Below are 8,794 nucleotides of genomic sequence, written 5' to 3'. Positions count from 1 at the left end.
CTATAGGCTTTATTTTATCTCATATTTCTCATATTTTATCTCTCCACGGGAGCGAAGCCCCGGGCAACATCTAGTCATAGATAATATTGTATCGGTAACGTTTGACCCGTATGACAGTGAAGCTTTTCGGTGCTCGAGCGGCACAAACAAGAGTTGCGAGTGACAGAGATGACAATGCTCCGTGGGATGTATGGTGAATATCTTAGATGATCTTTCCTCTTCATCTAGATGATACGAGATAAACAAAAATCTTGAAATATTTATCATTAAAAACTAACTAATTAAAAACGTTTAGGGATAGCGTCAAATAACTCTTAACGCCACTTAATCTCTTAAAAGACCTATGTCTAATGCAGTGAAGCCGTCTTCTGTGGGCGTAGTGCGGGTTCGTATTTCACTTCATATACACACACACACACAACCAATCACATTGCACCATTGTGACGAAACAACAACTACACTGCAATGTGATTGGTTCGCTGCGACTCACTTCGAATCGATTCGATGGTGAGAAGTGAAATGAATACCCGCACTAACCCCTATGTTGAAGCGCAACTGGCTTGGTCATGTCCGCCGAAGGCCTAAAGAGTCCTGGGCAAAGCTTATCACTACTTGGATGCCCAAAAAGCGGAGCCCTAGAAGAAGAAAAATCTGATGGTATGACCAAATAGGCTCTTGTGTCTGCTCTGGCACCCAATAGTGGTGGAAGCGACTGGAAAAAGAGACAAACTTATGTGTGGTTCCGCCTTAGAATAGGACTACTCTATATCCTCCCGTGGATGTCGTACGAATCGATTAAGAGAGTTATAGCCTAGACTGCTGATAGATAACAATAGCATTCTTAGGGTTGACGACAGGCAAGCGGCCGGTTGTAAAAGTTTTAAAATCTTCAAATTTATAACGTTATTTTTTATGCTGTACCCGAACGAAAGCGGGAGAGAGAGAGAGAGAGAGAGAGAAAAATAATTATATATAACAATCATCTTAGTTATGTAAAACATACGTTAATATGAACTTCATCAATCCATACTAGTATAATAAATGCGAAAATCTGTATGTCTGTCTATTTGTGTGTCTGTTCCGCTTTCACGGCTAAACCGCTGGACCAATTATGATGAAATTTGGTATGCATGTCGTTAAAAACTCCCGTTCAAATATAGGCTACTTTTTTTTGCAAAAATCAGCCCTCTGAAATGACTATAATGAGGGGTGAAATTTTGTATGAAAATCGTCTGTTCCGCTGTCGCAGATAAATTCGCGCGGGCGAAGCCGCGGGCAAGAACTAGTACAATATAAGCTTAAAATGTTTGCCTGCAACGGATCATGTAACACTCGGATATGAATATCATTTGGGATTACAGTAATGTAAGTGCTGTCAATAAATTTATGAATTTCCGACGATTTTTCCCAGTTCCGCCATTGCCATGGGGATTATATTCGTTGCTGAACGAAGTACGGTTAACATACAACGTTATCGTTGTATGTTAACCGTTAAATTTGCGATACTCAATAAAAAAAAAAGTATTTTTTTATAAGATATTTATTGCATAAAAAATAAAGATGGAAATATTTTTCGACGATCACACATAGTCATATCAAACAAAAAACCATTTACGGCACATATATTTTTCGTATTCCACAAGTAATATAATCCAACATTTTTTTTATAAAAACAGCATTATTTATAAAATCAGTTAAAAAATCACGGTTATTGTATGGAAGGCCCCTTAAATATTTATTTATTTATTAGTAGTGTTTATTTTTAAAATGGCAAAAATTAATACTTCATTAGTGAACATTTAAACTAACTTTCACGGTTCATTAGATATAGCTTGGTAACAGCGGGAACAGACAGACGGATCTTAGTAACAGTAGAATGCAACTTTTACGGAATCTTAGGTGTGCGAGTCCAATTAGTACTTTTTTTACTTTAGTGCGAGTTTGATATGCTGACGCTATCCCCGCTTTTCACCGTACCGCATGCACCCTTAAGCCTAAAGATTATTTGTCGCAGCAAAACAGGTTCGGTGCCATCAACAAAATGAACTGTTTGTATGATTACATGAATAAATGAGCTTCACTACTCATTCCTTTTGTATTGTTGTAATTATAAGGTTGTTAGTTGTGTGCGGTTATAACAGGACCACTCCATGTCCTCGGGTAGCGGAGTCACAGTAAACAGTTTTAGAAGTGATAGACAAACACCATGCCCAAAGGTGGTTGACGTCAGGCGGTCTTGAAATCGTAGCCCAATTTTCAAAAGATTATTCCCGTCTGGGATTCGTAGCATCTTGCCATCATATAATAGCGATAATGCCACGAGAAACACGCGAAGTCGAGAGTATTTAGAAGAATAAAGCGTTTAAACACAATGAAATACGACAAAAACACACTCACATAATATTAATAGAGACATAATATAAGTTTATAAAAGACATCATAAGCTTAATAAGCTTTCTAAGCTTAATCGGCAGAACCGATGGCTTCTTTAAGAGGCTGGGAACTTACCGTGACGAGATGTGGATGCATTGTGTCTAATAAAGTTATATAACTGTCTGATTAAAAGCTTATTGAGTGGTTCTCAGAGCGATTCGAGTTCGAGCGCTGCGCCTGCGCTGTCATTACAATATTTCAAATTTTAACAAAGACAAGAATTAGTTTTACTATCCGACTTTAAAATAATTAATCTGTACTGTGGCAATGTCAATTTTATGAATGACTAGATGTTGCCCGGGGCTACGCTCCCGTGGGATAAAAGTACCAATGTGTTGTTCCAGGTTATAACCTGGAACCTACCCGTGTTCTAACAATCCGTCCAGTAGATTTTGCGTGAAAGAGTAACACACATACACACATACATCCTCACAAACTTTAGCATTTATAATATTAGTATAAATAAACATATTATGACCAATCACACAAATTGAGCTAGCCCCGAAGTAAGTTCGAGACTTTTGTTATGGGATACTAACTCAACGATACTATATTTTATAACAGATACATATATATAGATAAACATCCAAGACCCGGGCCAATCAGAAAAATATTATTTTCCATCATGACCTGACCGGGGATCGAACCCGGGACCTCTCGGTTCAGAGGCAAGCACTTTACCACTGCGCCATCGGGGTCGTCAAATGAAGCGAAAGTATTACAAATTATATTAGCGGCCTATAAATTACACACCTTAATCTTCCTCACCGCATGAAAATACATGCAGTAGTTTTTGAGTTTATCGCGAACAGACAGACGCGACAGAGAACTTTTTATAATACCTACTTGAGGAAAAGGAAAACTACCTAAATTTTTCCGCAAGCTATATGTTTATCTGCACTGGGAATTGAACTGCGGGTAGCCATTACGCAGAAACTGTATCAACAAAAAGAAATAGTTTCGTATTCGGATGCGAGGGTGGCAATATACATTCAGTAACGTAATGTATATAGAAATATATGTAAAACATACGACAGGACACCTCGCGGTTATATGCAAAATTGTATTGATCCACCGAATAACATTCGCGAAAATTAATAACTAACAAATAGTTTATTCTAACACACACACACACACATACTATAAATTACACACCTTAATCTTCCTCACCGCATGAAAATACATGCAGTAGTTTTTGAGTTTATCGCGAACAGACAGACGCGACAGAGAACTTTTTATAATACCTACTTGAGGAAAAGGAAAACTACCTAAATTTTTCCGCAAGCTATATGTTTATCTGCACTGGGAATTGAACTGCGGGTAGCCATTACGCAGAAACTGTATCAACAAAAAGAAATAGTTTCGTATTCGGATGCGAGGGTGGCAATATACATTCAGTAACGTAATGTATATAGAAATATATGTAAAACATACGACAGGACACCTCGCGGTTATATGCAAAATTGTATTGATCCACCGAATAACATTCGCGAAAATTAATAACTAACAAATAGTTTATTCTAACTGCTCTAACACACACACACACACATACATCTACACATAAATTAATTTCCTAGTTTAGAACCCACACTGATAAACGTATAGTTTTATAATAAACGCACATGAAATCATTATTTGATGATTTCAGGAGGACGCGAGTCATTGGGATGGGGTGCAGCGAGGGGGTGGGGGGTGTAGGGGGTTCTCACACCCTCATGATGGAGATCGGGCCATTGCAGCAGCAATGCAACCTTCCGGATTCCCGACATCAGTGTGACCGGCGAGGCTGGCGACGTCGCGTGCTACCACCTACGCAACGCGCAAAAAAGCCTACGCGCCATAAAAAAAACATAATATCCCACCAAAAATAATAAAACAATTAAAAAAATAATAACAAACGGCCTAAAATTCAAAAAAAAACAAACATAAAAAAAGGAAAAATAAATAACGTTCGAAAAACCAAACTTTTGGTTCGAAATTCAAAATTGCGCGCATGCGTCCGGGTCCGCTGCCGCCCGCCGTCACATTCAAGGATAGTTTTATGCAATAGACTCTTTATAAGTTTCTCCACATAATCATATAGTGTTAAGTGACTTTATAAACAATAGTATTCAGCAACACTTGAACTCTTACCATAAACAAGAACCGGTTTCATTTTTACAAACTGTTAAACTAGTGTAAGGCAACTGAGGGTTGTTCCGCTCGGATTTGTTGTGAAAGGGCTACAGTAACATCCACGACCATCCGGGAAGAGCTTCCTGAACCATAGAGTAAAGAAGAAGAAGAAGAGAAAGATCTATGAAATGATGCCAAAGAAAAGTATGGCATTCTAGATGCAAACAGCAAGAAGTTAAATGCGGAAAAGGCATAAGAAAGCCAAGATTTCATAGCAAATGGGAATTTAGCACAAACAAATAACAAACTCCGCCATTTGACGATAAAGCAACACGTTTTTTCGCAATAGAACAAGTTTTAAGTTTATATCAACCATTATTACAAGGAAACAATAGAAAAGAGAATTTAAACGTTTAAGTTCTTTAAGTACATTTAAACAACACTGGTTAATTTTGGAACTTTTCGATTGATTTACATTGATTTTTATATACAAACTCTCTACATATTATCTAGTGAAAGTAATTTAGTAAAAAAAACTCTGGACTACATATTAGGGCTAAGTGATATTTGAGACCTTTGGCAAATAAGTTTTGGAAGAGTTTCGACCGATTCATCTGCCGATTCAGATTATATGGGAGATGAAAACAAATTGAAGAAACAAAATCTCGTGCCTTAAATTGGCCTTAAATTATAAGTAAAAACGGTAAGATAAAAAGATACTCAAAAGTTACAAAAAAAAATCTAAATTTATCAAGTTTACCTACCTGTTGAAACGACTTCTAGATTTCTTTAATAGTACAAAATTAAAAGTAAATTAACGTTAAGAATTAGTTAAATGTTTGCGTTATTTCTATACATATAACGTTTTATATGATAAATGATAAAATTTAATGGGCTTACAATAAGACACAAGGGCAAACAATAAATGACAATACAACAGACGATACTAATAAAGTCCAAGATACAGAAATAAAAGAAATAACGCTTAGCAATAAGAAATTGAGAGGAAGAGATAAAGAACATAGAACAGAAGAACAAGACCTCATTCTCGGGTTACAGCATCTACTACATCAGTCACAAGCAGGTGAGTAAAAGAATAGTAAACTTTATTTTGATTGATTGATCTCTGTTAGAATTATTTCTTTAATTATACGTACTACAATATCAGCTGTTTCTTATATTATTCTTAATGCTCTATTGATTGTAGTTTACCTATCTTCAAAAGATTTCTTATATGGTTTTTACTGTCTAGGTCTACAATGTTCTTATTTTTGATTTCATTTGTAAAAGTTATGTTTAAATCATTATTTCTTGCAACATGTTTGATGACCGCTTTGTGAAAATTTTCACCATTTTATTTCCATGTTAAATTGTGGGCGTCCATGTTTTTTAGCTCCAATAACTAGGCGTCGTTCGGTGAGCGTCATATTCTATATAATGCGTCTATATGTAAGGAAACGCCGTACTGTTCGTCTCGCTCGCACTCATGTAAAAAATAATGCCTCTCAACTTTTATATTTCGTTACATGATTAAGTTGTAACAAATTGAAATTTGTCTTAAGAAATTCATCGATTTGATCTAATATCTAATCAACATCATTATCGTCATCTAATTCATCAGGTTCTTCATGTAAATCATCTTAAAAATCAGAATTATCAACGGCGGAATCATCACTATGTATATAGAACGGCGTACTATCAGCGACTGCCAAGGATGGCATAGAAACATTTGCCTCTAACTTTCGTTTTCGCAAGTCAAGTTCAGGTTTTGCAATGACTCGGGTGCATCGCGCATGTGCAAGTCATCGCAGTCATTGCCCAGCCGAATTATTGATTGCAGCCATGTTGGAGCCGGTGGGCTGTGGGGGGGGGGGTGATCGTCATTTACCAACGATAGTTTTCACAACGGTCAATTACGCTGGGGTGGGCATGGGGTGGAAAAAAATGCTTCAATATGGCGTTCGCTCGATTTTGTATTAAATTCTGAGTGGGTTGCGCCAAATTTATGATGCTTCGGTAATATTGATGGGATATTTAATTACGCTGCGCAGCTCCCTGCATGTCTGGCTATTTGAAGCATTCTGTGGTAGTATTTTACGAATTTTACATTTACATTTCACATTGAGAAGGTAATTAAGAATGATACGAGATGGTAAAATCTTAAAGTTTAGTTTAAACTCACAACTTCGTATGTAAGTAAAAATCCGTTCCCCGTGGGAATTTCCGAAAATCCCTTCTTAGTGTTCCCCTACACTGTCCTAGGAACCTACACACAAAATTTCAGCTTTCCACGTCTGTCAGTCATTCACTCACTTTTATTTATATAGAATGAGGTATAACAATTAAAATAATTTAATTGGTTTTGTGGATTTTAAAGAAGAATTGTTGAGTCGATTCGGTTTTTGCTTCTCAATAAAAAAAAATATACTTAAGTATATTATCTACAACCTAAGTTAAATTACTCAAATATTCAATTTAAATTTTTGATTATGTCGAAAATTGACAATAGTTCAAGCAAATAGGTGGTCCTTGTTGATCAGTCGTTAAGTTAAAGTTATGTCAACCCAATCAGAGTTAATGTTGTCATCTAATGAATTCAATTTGCTTTAGGTCATATTGCCTTTGAATTTAAGGGCCATCTCTCATTGCGCTACAGTCAGTTTGATGAAGATTATTCATAATTGAACACGTGTTAAAAGAAAACAAACTTCTCTCTTTCGTCTTCTCGTGTTCTCGGTGCCCAGGCTGTTACATCCTGAAATCTAAAAAGTAAACTAATAATATTGTATCGTAGGGTACACTTTGATTGGTGACAAAATGAAATTCTGGTAGATTTTGTTGCTAAATACTTGTTTTTATTTAAACAATCTTAAATTACAAAATTTTGCCTTGCTTCAAGACATAGCTTGTATGAGAGAGAAAAAAAATGTGACATGCAAAAAAGCGGTATTTTCCTTAATGTCATATTAGAAACGTCAAAATAGACTTTGACAGTTTATAAAAAATAAAATAAAAGTAAAAGCCTAAGGCTGAGCTGCAACAAATATATTAAAAATAATTACATATATATTAACTTTCATTCAACCTAAAAAGAAATATTTGAACGAAGTTCCCTAATAATAATAAATCACAACAACTCCTTAAGCATTTGTGGTAGCCTTCATTGGCTTGTTTGTCAAAATCTCTTTTTACAATGATAATGATACGTCATTTACCAAATAAGATAACTTCCTTCCTATATTCACAGAGTGGTCTGCCATTGCCTTCTAAATACAACTAGCGGTCCGTCCCGGCTTTGCTAGGCTAAAAACAATAAATTATATATCTAAACTTTCCTGAAGAATCACACTATCTATTGGTGAAAATCGCATGAAATTACATGCAGTCGTTTTTGAGTTAATCGTACACAGGCAGACAGACGCGGCAGAGGCCTTTGTAAAATAATAGGTATCCTCATACCTACCTATTACAGAAAGGATGTAAATACATGCATTTATCCAAATCCCCCAATACTTTTAGCATCCTAATACTTACACAAAAATTAGAACCCAGTAATGCTGGATATTTTAGCAATTGTATCAACATCATTATGTTGATAAAAGTTGTCAAAATATGTGTGGCGCAGTGTAAATAGGGCCTTAAGGGACCGACAGTAGAAAAAGTACAATCAGGTTTTTCTAACGCGCTTCTAGAAGCTGACTTAATGAGCTGCACGTAAAAACTTAAACAATTTATGTTTTATTTTCAACACGAGTTTACGATGTATTGCGAAAAATATTTCTTTTTATTACTATATTAATTTAGCGGCTTGTAAACGCATCATTTTTCTTGCATCAATTGTACAATATAAGTACGAAAGCATAGTTGATATAACTTATTGATGAAAAAATTAACCAAATTTTACTAGAGAAAGCTTAAATACTATTTACTAAAATTCGTGTGGCATAACCTGTCCAAATATTTTTCTATAATATTCGCTATGAAATAAAACAAATTAATAAAAATGTGAAGGGGCGCTAGTGTGCTGGGAATAAGTCTTAAAACTAAATCTACCGCCGACTTCTAAAACGCAGGTGAAGAAGCTGCGTTACAAACTTCACCGCGGCCTTTTCTCAATAAGGAAGAAAGACTTAAATAAAATTAAAAAAATATTCCCAAAAGATCCGCATAGGGTATAAAATTTTCGCGTATGCTAAACAGCGGGTCATAACGCATGTTTCCTGCGTGTGCGCAGCGACACTTGTTT

The 8,794-nt window shown here is 35.8% G+C and overlaps 1 protein-coding gene across 19 annotated transcripts in view; it reads left to right on the top strand.

The window, feature by feature from the left end:
• The first annotated feature begins 4,207 nt into the window (after positions 1–4,207).
• The window catches only part of dati (datilografo), a 100,484-nt gene continuing 95,897 nt past the window's right edge, over positions 4,208–8,794 (top strand). For all 19 annotated transcript variants that reach the window (XM_053763091.1, XM_053763080.1, XM_053763087.1 and 16 more), the window contains exon 1: positions 4,208–5,632. The gene's annotated coding sequence lies outside the window, so the exon portion shown is untranslated. The remainder of the gene's footprint in view (positions 5,633–8,794) is intronic.

The sequence above is a fragment of the Plodia interpunctella genome, chromosome 23 (assembly GCF_027563975.2).
Source record: "Plodia interpunctella isolate USDA-ARS_2022_Savannah chromosome 23, ilPloInte3.2, whole genome shotgun sequence".
In the NCBI taxonomy this organism is placed as follows: Eukaryota; Metazoa; Arthropoda; class Insecta; order Lepidoptera; family Pyralidae; genus Plodia; species Plodia interpunctella.
This window is presented reverse-complemented; position numbering and strand designations above follow the sequence as displayed.